This window comes from Camellia sinensis, chromosome 15, assembly GCF_055761805.1.
Source record: "Camellia sinensis isolate YWXY chromosome 15, ASM5576180v1, whole genome shotgun sequence".
NCBI lineage: Eukaryota > Viridiplantae > Streptophyta > Magnoliopsida > Ericales > Theaceae > Camellia > Camellia sinensis.
This window is the reverse complement of record NC_138975.1, coordinates 123,233,995-123,247,952: the sequence shown is the minus strand read 5'-3', so window position 1 is coordinate 123,247,952 and position 13,958 is coordinate 123,233,995.

Sequence of the window (13,958 nt, the reverse complement as noted above, 5' to 3'; positions counted from 1 at the left end):
TGGCACACACCTTTTTTCCTCTCCCTTGAGGGACACTGTGGCCCGGGAGACCACCTTCGTGGTCGCACGCCACTTTCGGTGCTTGATAGTAAGTTTTCGGGGTACCCGGCTGCGCGTTTTGACCCCCGAACCCTCGTTTTGCATCGGTGTGGGTTCATTTTTGGCATGCACCCTATTTTCATTGCTAGGAAGGTGGTACAAGGGTGGGAGACCACATTTTCTTCTTGAAAACCAGCCTTCTCCTTGGAGACCACTTTTCTCTCTCCTCCAGCCAGTTTTCTTGTCAGGAAACTGGCCTCCCTCACTTTTAGGCCATAATTTCTAGTCTCCCATACCACCATTGTGTTGTACTCATCTGGGAGGCCACCAATATCGGTAGGCCGACCAGCTTTTCTTCCTGACCCTTTTGAACCTTGCTAGAAAGCTGGTTTTCCTCTCTCCTAGGCCACAATTTCTAGTCTCCCACCATACCCCTATGTTGCATTCACCTGGGAGGCCACCAATCTGGTATGGCTGACCACCTTTTCACCTTGACCCTTTTGACCCCTGGTCAGCTGACCAGGGGGAGTGGTAGGCCGACCACCTTGGCTGGTCGGCCAGCCATCTGCTTTTTGCCCTTTTTGAGTGCATTACAGCTGTGCCAGCTATGAGGCATTTGACCCACTCTCTGAGATTTCACCCTCATGTTTGTCTTCTTAAGGAAGCTTTGGCCCTTTTTGCTTAGCTTCTAGGAGAAGCTTAACCCTTTTGGTTAGCTTCTTTTGGAAGCTTGCACCTTTTACTTGAGGCTTCTCCAAGAAGCCTTGGCCCTTTGTCTTCTATAAGAGAGGCTTTCCTCTCCATTTGCAAGGGTGGAAGAATTTTGTTAAGACACTTTGCATACAACTCTCCATATCTCTCTATCCCAAGCTCTAAACTCCATTATTCTTGGCCATTTGCACACCAACCCTTAGCACAACACCTCCACCATCCATCCAAGCATCTTGGAACTGATTTGCAGAGGTTGAAGGCTCACTATCTTGGTCCAGAAGTTGTTGGAGGTCTTCTCTACAAGGATAAGTCTCTATTTCCCCATTTTGACATTGTTTTGCTTCATTCTTCAACCTTGTTTGCAAGCATTTATGGGTTTCATCTTAAACTGAAAAGTGTCTTATTTTGAGCTCCTCTTGAAGTTTTATTAAGGACACTTTCCTGTTTGAGGTCATCTACCTCCTTGTATGCTCCATCCCTCTTTGTAAGCTTATTTTGCTTCCTATCTTGGCCTTACTTGCAAGAATTTTCAAGATTTGTCATGAACTGAAAAGAGTCTTATTTTGAGCCCCTCTTGAAGTTTGATTAAGGGTATTTTTCTGTTGGGGATCATCTACCCCCTTGTATGCTTGTTTGCATCTTGTTTTGAGCCTTGCATCTAGGCCTTTGTTTCATGCTTTGTTTGGCCTTCTAGCCACTGAAATCTAGTGGATTTTCAGTGGCTAGCACACTATTTTGAGAGCCAAAATCAGAGAGGGGTGACCCCCTCTCTCCTTGTCTTGTTTGTTGCCCTCTTGGCCTGCCAAAGGGGCTCCTACTTGCATGTTGTGAAGTCACATTTCAGGCCCTATTTGGTGAGTTTTAAGGTCTTCCTTGGCTTTTTCGGGAGCCCATTTTGCCATATGAAGTGTCTATTTTGCATGTGTAAAGCAATCCCATCCAAGGCCTTTCAAAGGGACTTTCATTTGCATGCTTCCTAGACTAATTTTAGGGTCTTTTTGGTGGGTTTTAGGACCCGCATAACCTTTTTCCAGAGGCTATTTTTCCATTTTGTGTGTCCATCATACATGTGTTGAACAACCCTCTTATTGGCCTCTCAAAGGAGCACCTCTTTCTAACATGCATTGATTGAGTTTCGGTGGTTATTTGGGCATATTTTGGCAAAGCATACTTCTGTTTTTGGCTGGTTTGGTGAGCCCTCATGTGCTTCATATAGCTATAGTGTAAATCATGGTTCACTAGCTTTCTTTGCATGCTTTGTTGACCCTTGATTCTAGCACATTCTGGCCATGCCTTAAACTGATTTTGTGCATATTTTGGACTGCCCTAGCTATGTTTTTGGGTCTCATGGTCAAATGTTGTTTGTTTTGCATGCTTGTGGTTCAATACACTTGCTTAGCTTTGAGTTTTGAGGTGTGTTCATGTTTTGGACACATTATACATCATATTTCAGAGCTTTTTTGAATGCCATATTGTCATGTTTTATACGCTTTAAATGCGTTTGAGAGTCGGGCTTGTATGCCTCATTTACCGACCATTGAATAAGCTTCATTTCGCTACACGGGCCCCCTAGCTTGCATTGTGTGCCATGTTTGCATGTTTTGGAACCATTTTATACCATGTTTCAGAGCTGGAATTTGTGTGTTTGTATGCCATATTGCATCCTTTTCCATGCTTTGGTAGAATGGCATTTGATGCCTTAGGATCGATCCCTTGCATCGTGCATGTTTGCATGTGTTTCGGTTGTCTCATTTCTATCAGATGGCCACTGATGTAAGTGTGGCTGAGGTCGACTCATCTTGGTGTAAGTCCATCATGCATCGTGTATGCCATTTTAGTCCATAGCATTGCGTATGCTAGATTGCATGTTAGAGCATTGTGTATGCCATGTTACATCACGTGCACCGTGTATGCCATTTTAGTCCATAGCATTGCGTATGCTAGGTTACATGTTAGTCGCATTGTGTATGCCATCTCATTTGCATTATGTTTGGGATAGGAGTTTGCCCGAGCACAGGAAATGAGGAACGTTTCGTACTCCAAGTGACGGAACGTGTCTCAATTCCCGGTCGCCGACACTCCGGATTAACCATGATGGAGTCTAGGCGTTGTTGTGTTTATATGTGCATTCATTTCGCATCATTCATTTCACATCGAGTCGTGCAATTCGACTACTCGGCCATCGTGTATCGAGATACGTGATTGGTGGCACGAGGATCGAGGTGTACATACATATGTGAAAATACTTTGCCATGCCCCTTTCTTGCTCTCTGTTGCAGCAAATCAGAAATTAACAACTTTCTAAAGCCTTGCACCGCATTCTAGGATTAATTGCAAACAGAGGTGAATCGAGGCATCGCAATGGATTTCTGCGCAAGGCAACTCGAGCATGCATCTTTCATCATTCGGAACAGAGCTGAGGCGGTCCATGAATTTGCATGCTAGTTTATTTGCTTTCCTAGTTAATTTGTCAATTAATTAGGGTTTTGTAATATTTAATCATTCATTCGGACTGTAATTATTTATTCGGACTGTATTATTTATTCGGACCCTCCGAGCGAGGGCAATGTTATAATAAGTGTGCATGAGTGTGATGTATGTCTTCCAACCCTAATTCTTTCTCCCGTTTATTTACCATCTTATGATGGTTACATTAGGGCATATTTCAATTAGCATACTTATGCTCGCATGTTTGCATCCATTCATCTGTCTTGCATACACCGGGCTCGGCGCATCATACTAACTGCATTGTATTTCAATTCCGAGTTGAATACTTTTTAGTTGTAGCATTTCACATGCCATCTTTAGAATAGCCGAGCCTATTGTAGTTGCATTCCTGCATGTGTTGCATTAGGCATTTTAGCATAGTTAGGATCGTGCATGATTTCTAATTAGCTTCTTCCTTTGGCTCGGAGTACTCGGCAAGGGTTTATGCTTTAGCATCTTTGCATGTGTGTGAGTGACTGCCATGATAGCATGCTTACCATGAGGCTAATTGCTTATGTGATATATCTACCTGAGTGCCTGTGGGTGAAGGTTGGATTATCTGAATTGGAATAATGCATTGACTGTGAGTTTTAAGCCCACTAGATAGTGGCAAAACCATGTTTTCTAAGCCCACCCGAGGGTAGCAAAACCTGCATTTTAGCCTACTTGCGAGTAGCAAACTATTTTCGAAACAAACATGAGATGTTTTGTTCCAATTCAGGCGATCCGGTCTATATTTGTATGCTGTGCGCATCACATAGTAAATCTAGGCTAATAACCGAAATAAGAGCACATAATATTTTCAAAACTTAATATCATGGTTAGTAGAGGCCAATCTTTGATAGGGCGAGCGGGGGTGCTCACGAAGTGACCTTCCCCAATCGTACCCAAGTTCCCGAGCCGAAGCAACTTTGGTGATGACAGACACGTGGCCTTAGGCAACGAGTCAGGGTTTCCTAAATTTCCCAAAATAAAATATTTAGGTGGCGACTCTGTATCTGGCAATGCAGTCTATGTTTGGCACTTCTTTCAAAAAATCTGTTTTCAAAAATGATTTGCCGGATTTGAACTCTTTGATGATTCATCGGTCTTGCATTGCACTCTATGAGATTAGATACAGGACCGTGACATTGAGTTCAGAGCTGTAGTGAGCGTAATGAACAAAACGGGGAGATCTCCTCCCGGGACGTTCGGGGAGGTCTACAGTTTCTGGCGACTCTGCTGGGGAGGTTAGAGAACTTGACTCGAACTCATGATATCTTGTTTTGACTACACTTGTGTGTTTCTTTGCATTGCATGTGCATTGGTGCACCTAGGACACCGTGTTTTTCGTATGCTATTCCTGAACGGTTTGCCGGAGGCTCGCTTCGAGAAGCATGCCATAACGCTAACCGATTGCGGGCTCTGCCACGACGGGAACACAGACCCCGGTTTTACCGGGGCATCCTTTTTGACCATTCGACCTAGTGCATATTCGGAATCCATAGTGACCATTCCAAACTAGGACAGGTTGCTTACCCGATCATAGGTTGTTTGAAACCAATGCGTGCGTAGTGAAACCCTAGTTCTTGACAAAATAGGACAGGGAAACCCTATCCCAATATAGGGGTGTTTTGGCTCTCACTTGCTTGCTATGTGCTTTTAGAGTGCGTCTCTACAGGAATGCATGTATCAATTTGCAAGTTTGGGTATCAGGCCTGTGGGCATCACCAGTTCAGTATTTTGGGAATCAGTTATCTGCGAGTATCAGATTCAGTTTTTGGGGCAGTAATTTGGGGAACAGTGATCAGTGGTTGAATATAGTTATCCAGCCATGCCTATATCTGTCCTAGTGAAATTGGGCTGAGCTGCTACCTGTTTTCTCTTTCAGTTCGGAGAATTCAGTTCAGAGCAGTCAGTATCTTCCTTCGCTGAGGCAAAGCAGAGAAAGGCCAGTTAGGGCGCACCAGTTCATCTGATCCGTCAGTCACCAGTCACATCACCTCCGGTCAGTTCAGCAGACTCGTGATGACACAGAATTCAGAGGAAATAGTGGTTATGGAAGCTGCATTAAACCAGGAAATCATCATACAGGGTGATACCGACGTCGAAGTGCCACACCGACCCAGGTCACCTGCCGCACATCCGATCTGGGAACCCCAGTTATTTCAAACCCGTGAGCCCACCACTTTCGAGTTGATAGGAATGATTGGCGATCTTCAGAGATCCGTGGCTGATCTAGCCTACGGAATATCGGCTTCGCCACCAACCACATCGTATGCCGGGAACTTCATACCGGAGGAGCCCCCGCTACTGGGGCGAATTGTAATCAAACTCAGCCAACCTGAAGCCATCCCAAGTTCCGGCAATGGCATGTCAACAACAACGAGGCTCCACTCTGATGTAGCAACTCAAACCTTCTACCAAGCCGAGGTGAGTGGTAAGAACAAGGTGAAGGTGAACACTGATCCCTACAAACAACTCCTGTGGGCTATTGAGGCTTTGAAAGCCAAAGGACTAAATAAACAGCAGGTGCTTGCTGTTGCTGTAAAAACTGTGGATGACACTTTCCCCACTCAGAGTGAGAGCAGTTCAAGCCAAGGGAAAAATCGGGAGACAGGCCATCATACCAGAAACGATCCGTTGAGCTTTAATCCTGCACTCGGAAGAGATCGGCAAACCAAGCCAGCACCTGCTAACCCTTTCGCTAGTGCACCCAGCAAAAGTCAGCAAACCTTGAAGTATCCGCCCCGAGATCGCAGGGTCTTCCATGCCCTCTACATGCCTTTGTCTAAGGCCCTTCAAATCCTCGTCGAAAAAAGGCATCTCAAACCCCTTCAGCCTCGACCTCTCCCAAGTCCCCTTCCAGCTAAGCATGATGGTACCCAGTACTGTGCATACCATCAACAAACCGGTCACAGCACCGACAACTGCTTCCGTCTTCGCCACAAAGTGCAAGATTTGATTGACAATGAAGTCATCCTCCCGCCAAGCTCGGCAAAGTCTGTCACCACCGGGTTAGTGGATTTCGAGGATAATGCAAGTATGTGACCAGGGGTTGGACCACCTGCGGGCGGCGCACGGTTTACCTCAGATGTGGCGTAGGCACGCACTATTTTAAGCATTTGCGAATGCTAGTTTTGAAGTTTCTGACTTGGGTGTTGAGTCAGTTCTGCAGTTTTGTTTTGAGCCTGTCTCATTGTCTTGAGTCAGTCTTTTTTATTAAGGGTCTGTCTTGTTATATCGAGTCAGTCCTGTTGTATAGGAGTCGGGTGATTCCGGGGGTGTTACCTCAGGCATCACTATTTTGTTTTGTGCTTATCATTTCGCTTTCTTTTGAGTCTGTTTCTGCCATGGAGCCAGTAATGCCAACAGATTTGAATGAACAGCAGTGATTTTCACACTCTTGTGCTTGCTTCTGCCTTGCGCCAGTTATGCCAGAGGATTTGAATGAAATGGCAATGCTTTTCACTTGTTTTTCTGTGCCTTAAAGTCATTGCATTTGGCCTAAGTTTTTCAAAACTTTTTAAATAACATTTTGAAAACAAAGAGAAAGGAATTCCTCGGGATTTGCAAAATTTGACCAATTGAGAGAAAGAGAGGCGTGCTAAGCCCTTAATGATTGAGATCATGCTTGTTAGTGTGAGTACTGAGAAGGACCCTAGCTTGATCCAGATTGGTTCTACATTGTCTTCAGCGCGAGCAATTTGTCGCTTTCTTAAAAATTTTCAAAAAAATGTTTTTGCGCAGTCCTGTGAAGACCTGTGTAGAATCGCTCTTGAGATTGTGCAGCCTAGGATCGCTCTCAGCCTCGAGACTCGACCCCTCACTTTCAAACCTTGAACTTGGATTCAGAATGTTCAACGGTCAACCACAATGTGAGGCCTGTGTGGCCAGATTTGTAGCAGCCCGTGAATCAGGGGCAGGGAAGTCAGATCAAGAAGGTCAGATGTCGTCAAAAGAAGCTTGCAAAGCTAGATCAGAAACACCCCTTGAACTAGGGGCAAAAGATGCCAGATTGTGCTCGAAGAGCCGAAAATGGATCATTCTCCAAATCAATGAAGATCGGCAAGAATGCCAAACCCCAGAAGGGAGGAAAGAAGAAGACATTGCTGAAGGACAACCGAGTTCCTATCCACAACACTAGGGGCAAATTCAGCCCCTCATTGGATGGACTACTACATTGTCAGCAAACAGCGGCCATTCTCCTGGATTCAGATGACTTCAGGATCTCAAAACCGTTCGACATGGACAAAGCTACACTTTTACCCTTGAGAGGCTCGCTGGGCCGAAAACCCGAAAGGGCGACCCAGGCAAAAGTTAGAGCAAGGAAAAAAGAATAAAAAGAACAAAAAAAGAAAAGAAATAAAATGCAAAGAATGAAAAAGAAAAGATGAAAAAGAATAAAAGAAATGAAAAGAAAAGAAGAACAGAGCTCGCAAGGTTGAAAACCCAGAGGGACGGCCTTGGCAAAAGTTAGAGAGCAAAAGGAGAAGTTAAATACACGAGTGTACCTTAACCCCGAACTACATAAGGCTTGATTCCCATCTTTGGGATACGTAGGCAACTTCATTCTGAAGTCCAGCCATAAACACTTCAAATTGAACTGTGTTCGTGTAATGGTTCTGGTCATCTTTGACTTCCCTATATCCGAGAGTCTGGTTGTGATCGTCACCTTGAAAACTAGTTACAGTGTGCTGTGGTGCTATTCAAACAAGGGGCAACTTTCCGTTGCCATATAGCGCGCTGCGGTGCCATTCAAACAAGGGGCAACTTTCCGTTGCCATGTAGTGCTGTTCAGACAAAGGGCAATTCTCCTTCGGATCTGAGGTTGTGCATCTCGAGAGTAGGTTCCATGCTCGTTGAACAGTGGCTGTTTGCAATAACAGTTTTGAGAATTTTTACTGAGGTTGACTAATTCTCTCGAAAATTATTCCATTTTTCCAAAACTAGACCATTTCTTGGACCCAAAAGGGAAAATTTTCAGTGCTCATAACCTAACTTGCGTGATTTCAAATCAGAAAATTGAACAAGCATGTTAATCTAACTCTCATGTTGGTCAAAATTGTTTTAGTAGAAAGCCAAAAACAAAAAAATGGTCAAAATGATGAACTAGGGGCACAGTTGAGTAAAGTTTTCTATCTTTTCCCCTTTATCAACGCACTTGCCAAAAAGAGCATCATACCTGCCGGAAAAGGGCACAACTGAAGCTAACAACAAAAGGCCGAAAAGCTCTCTCATCCTCCAAGCAGCGAGGTATCAAGCCAAGTGCGAAGCACGAACTGGAATGGAGCAGGATATTCCATTCCCTCATCTGGACAGATCTGATCACGTCCAAACTCCCCAGCAGAGCATCATCAACCGATGTTAATTGAAGATCTGCTGCATATCTAGCCGCATCATAACCCCTCTGTGGGGGGAAGTTCACTGTTGTGAGCAGAAGAAAGAGAATCTAGCAGAATGCCAGGGGCAAGAGCCCGCAACTTCTTATTTACCCATTAAGCACCCAGGGAAGGGATAAAAAATGAGAGATTGAAGAATAGAAAGATGTGCGCTGAGAGAAAAAGTGAGGAAAAGGGCTTTTTCAGAAAAAACAGAGCCTGAGGGCCGAGTGATGCGAGAATCACAAATGAGAAAGGGTAGGAAATAATACCTGGAGAAACTAGCTCCTCGTGTGCTGAGAGGTCTCTTGCCATTGGAACATGTCTGTGTGCCGTGTCAGTCGTTTTGTTTGTCTCGATTCTCGTTTTGAGTCGTTTCGGGTGCCTATAGATGTGTTTAGGTTGTTTTACCTTGTTTTTCCTTTATTGTGTTGTTTTTAGGTTGTTCTACCTTTGTTTCCCGTTATTGAGTCGTTTTGGCTGTGGTCAGTTATAGGCTCAATACCCGGTTAAGAACCCTTTTCCCATTTCACTTTCAAAAAATCGTTTTGTACTCAGAGTGCCGTGCCATTCTCCACATTTGTGCAAAACAAAATTTGTTCTTTCATAAAACCGCAGGATTTAACCCAGGTCATACGGGAACAGTAAAACCAGGACCTATCTGAAGCTATATAGGTTCCAGACTTCGAAGCAAAAGAAAAAAGGAAAATGTCGGGCATTTGAGTTGGTTTCAACTTCTACAAGTTCCATCGTCGCATCCTGTATGTTCAGAATGAGCTGTGTGTTCAAAATTAAAAGACTACTGTGTTATGAGCCGTGTGTTCAGATCGAGCAGAGTTATGTTATGAGCTGTGTGTTCAAAATTAAAAGACTAATGTGTTATGAGCCGTGTGTTCAGATCAAGCAGTGTTGTGAGCTGTGTGTTCAAAATTGAAAATGTATGAGCTGTATGTTCAGAATTGAAATGTGTGAGCTGCGTGTTCAAAGTGAAGTGAATGAGCTGTGTGTTCAAACATGAAAATTTATGAGCTGCGTGTTCAGAATTAAGAATGAGCTGCGTGCAAATGAAAATGTATGAGCTACGTGTTCAGAATTGAAATGTGTGAGCTGTGTGTTCAAAGTGAAGTGAATGAGCTGTGTGTTCAAACATGAAAACTTATGAGCTGCGTGTTCAGAATTAAGAATGAGCTGCGTGCAAATGAAATGAATGGGCTGCGTGTTCAGGAAAAATTCAAAAGTTTGGGCTGCGTGTTCAACTTTCAACAAGTGTGTGCTGTGTGTTCACAATCAAAAATGGGCTGCGTGTTCAGAAATTCAAGAGTTTGGGCTGCGTGTTCAACTTTCAAAAACTGTAGACTGCGTGTTCACTACAAGAGTGTGGACTGTGTGTTCACCATCAAGAGTTTGGGCTGCGTGTTCAACATTCAAAGACTGTGAGCTGCGTGTTCAACTTTCAAAAACTGTGGGCTGTGTGTTCACGACAACAAGTTTGAGCTGTGTGTTTAGATTTCAAAAAAGTGTGGGCCGCGTGTTCACCGCAAGAGTTTGAGCTGTGTGTTCGGATTTTAAGAAAATGTGGGCTGCGTGTTCACGACAAAAGTTTGAGCTGTGTGTTCAGATTTCAAAAATATGGGCTGCGTGTTCACGACAAAAGTTTGAGTTGCGTGTTCAGAAGTTCGAGTGCTTGAGTTGTGTGTTCAAAATGCAAACCGAATGCCGTGTTATGGACTGAGCGTTCAGATTGAGCAGTGTTATGAGCTGTGTGCCCGAAGAACGAGTTGTGTGCCCGAGATTTGCCGTGTGCCCGAAACATGAGCCGTGTGCCCGAAAAACGAGCTGTGTGCCCGAAAATGAGCCGTGTGCCCAAAAATGAGCTGTGTGCCCCAAAACGAGCTATGTGCCCGAGATCTACCGTGTGCCCGAAAAATGAGCTGTGTGCTTGAAAAAAGAGCTGTGTGCTCGAAAAACGAGCCGTGTGCCCAAAAATGAGCTGTGTGCCCCTGAACGAACTGTGTGCCCGAGATCTGCCATGTGCCTGAAAAAACGAGCTGTGTGCCAGAAAAATGAGCCACGTGCCCAAAAATGAGCTGCGTGCCCCCAAACGAGCTGTGTGCTCGAAAAATGAGCTGTGTGTCCTGAAATGAGCGGTGTGCCCGAAATGAGCCGTGTGCCCAAAAAACGAGCTGTGTGCCTGAAAAATGAGCCGTGTGCCCAAAAATGAGCTATGCGCCCCCAAACGAGCTGTGTGCCCGAGATCTGCTGTGTACCCGAAAATGAGCTGTGTGCCCGAAATAAGCTGTGTGCCCAAAATGAGCTGCATGCCCGAAATGAGCTCTGTGCTCGAATGAGCTGTGTGACCAAAAGAGCCGTGTGCCCAGATAAACAGAGTGCTGTGTTTCGAGCTGCGTGCCAAATGAACAGAATATTGTGTTGTGAGCCGCGTGCCAGACAAACAAAGTGTTGTGTAGTGAGCTGTGTGCCGAATGAATGGAGTGCTATGTCGTAAGCCGTGTGCATTACTTGCATTGTGTATACATTTTATCGCTATTTTGCACATCGCACTGTTTTGTGCACTTTACTTGCATTGTTCATGCATTTTATCGCACTTCTTTGGTGCACCTTCCTCACACTTTTTGTACATTGTATTTCACTCACACTGTCTTGGGCACTCGCGTTGTCTAACGCATCGCGTTGTTTTGCGCATTACACTATTTTGTGCAGTTTACATTCGCGCTATTTTGCGCATCGCACTATTTTGTGCAGTTTATCATTCGCGCTATTTTGCACACCTCAACCGCACTGTTTTGTGCAGTTTACATTCACGCTATTTTACGCATTGCACTGTTTTGTGTAGTTTACATTCGCGCTATTTTGCGCATCGCACTATTTTGTGCAGTTTATCATTTGCGCACTTTTGCGCACCTCATTTCACTGTTTTGTGTAGTTTACATTCGCGCTATTTTGCGCATCGCACTGTTTTGTGCAGTTTACATTCGCGCTATTTTGTGCATCGCATTGTCCTGTGCATTGCATTCATTCGCGCTATTTTGCGTACCTCAATCACACTGTCTTGTGCTTTGCATATCACATCGCTCTATCTTGTGCACCTTACCTGCACTTGTTAGTGCATTGCATCACGCTATCTTGCGCACCTTATCTGTATCGCACTGTTTTGTGCATTCACCCCGCTCGTACTGTTTTGTACACCTTTAGCATCGCACTATTTTGTGCATCTGTTTAGCACTGTTTTGTGCATTCACTCTGCATCGCACTGTCTTGTGCACCCTCTGGTCTAGGAGACCTTAAATCTTCTAAAGGTGCAATTCTTTTGGTGTTTGTCGTGCCCGAACGACTTCCGGTGGTCTGGTATAGCCACCTGCCTATGTTTGCGGTGAGTTCCTAGGAGACCAACTGAGACGGTGGAAACTAGAGTTCGAATGGCTCTTGCCTAGAACGCAAAGGTTCAGGATTTTCGAGACTAAAGTCTGGTTTAAATACCCAGAGGTATATCCTCGGCTTGAAATCTGTATGGCAGCCCCATAGATTGAGATAGCATGTGTATGCACCTCAATTCTGGATACTGAACCAACCTGGTCTGTCACCCTGTTGGAGAATAGGGAAAGCTGCGACCACAGTCAGGGAGAAAAGTGGTGCTTGTGGTTCAACCGAAAAGAAGGGGAAGATACCCACATCAGCATGAGGTAAGACATTGCTAAGGAAGGTCATTGCCAATTGCCCTTGTAAGATACCTTCACTTCCTATCTATTGCATCACATTATGTTTATTGCATTGCATATAGCATCCATCGCATGCATCCTTTCCATGTTAAGCCTGGTCTGGCATGTACCCATACTTTTTACGTTGAAGCATGGTTATGAGATTTTGTGTACGCACCTATTCCATTGATGGAATTGTGGTTTGAGGGTGACGGCACCATTTCCGTGTTAGACGTGGTTTGTTTGTGTCCATGCCTTTCCTAGGCAAGATACGGTTTGGCCGCGCGCCTTATCCATTGCATTCATTGCATTGTAGTGTAGTGTGTTGCATCCAGCATTTAGGATCATGATCTTTCCTCAGCAGATCATTCCTCACTTATATCATGCCACCCAATTACTTGTATCTTGTATTCCGTCTACACACACATAGTTCTGCATGTGTACGAGCCTATTCCACTGATGGGATTGTGGTTTGAGGGTGTCGGCACCTTTTCTATGGTAGACGGATTTTGCAACTCCATCATCTTTATGATATTTGTGTGGTTTTATACTGCTTGTGGTTTGATCATCTCAAATGCATTGCATATCATTTGCATTGTTTCATTACATTGCATTGCATAAATTCTGAATTTTCAAACCGGCTTTGCGTAGCGTATAAGTCCAATTTTCAAACCGACTTCGCGTAGCGTATAAGTCCAATTTTCAAACCGGCTTCGCGTAGTGTATAAGTCCAATTTCCAAACTGGCTTCGCGAAAGCGTATAAGTCCAATTCTCAAATCGGCTTCGCGTAGCGTATAAGTCCAATTTTCAAATCGGCTTCGCGTAGCGTCTAAGTCCAATTGTCAAAATCTTCTTGCATGTCTTTTGCATTTTTGCCCCTGCCTGCGGGCACATATCTTTGTTTATCTCGCCTATTTGTCTAAGTCTTCGGCCTTGTCAAAAATGGGTCGTCTCTGGGCTTTGACATTCACTCCCATCACTTACGACTTCCGAGTTCTGTCAAAGAGGGGCAACTGTAGACACCCCATTTTTGACCGACCTTAAGACTCAAACGTCATCGATTGAGCGCTCAGTGATGACGTATGTTGTGCTCGTTCTGAGGTTTCGGAGTCTCGGCTGAGAGCCTTGCCTCCGGACTTCGGGGCTCTTTTGTGCTTTGCCTCGGTTTGCGAACCAGATCCTGTTTTCTCCGTTTTCTCTTCCCAAAGGGAGGGAGAGGTCTCGTAGACCATCTCTCAGTGGCCGTAGGCTACGTTTCATGGTCGTAGGCCATTTTTCCCGTTTGGAGACCAGTTTCTAGTTTTCGGAGCCGTCGGCCACGCGCCTCGATTCGGGACCGCTTAACTACCTCCGTTTGCTCCAGTTTTTGGCACACACCTTGTTTCCTCTCCCTAGAGGGACACTGTGACTCGGGAGACCACCTTTGTGGTCGCACGCCACTTTCGGTGCTTGATAGTCAGTTTTCGGAGTATCCGGCTGCGCGTTTTGACCCCCGAACCCTCGTTTTGCATCGGTGTGGGTTCATTTTTGGCATGCACCCTATTTTCATTGCTAGGAAGGTGGTACAAGGGTGGGAGACCACATTTTCTTCTTGAAAACCAGCCTTCTCCTTGGAGACCACTTTTCTCTCTCCTCCAGCCAGTT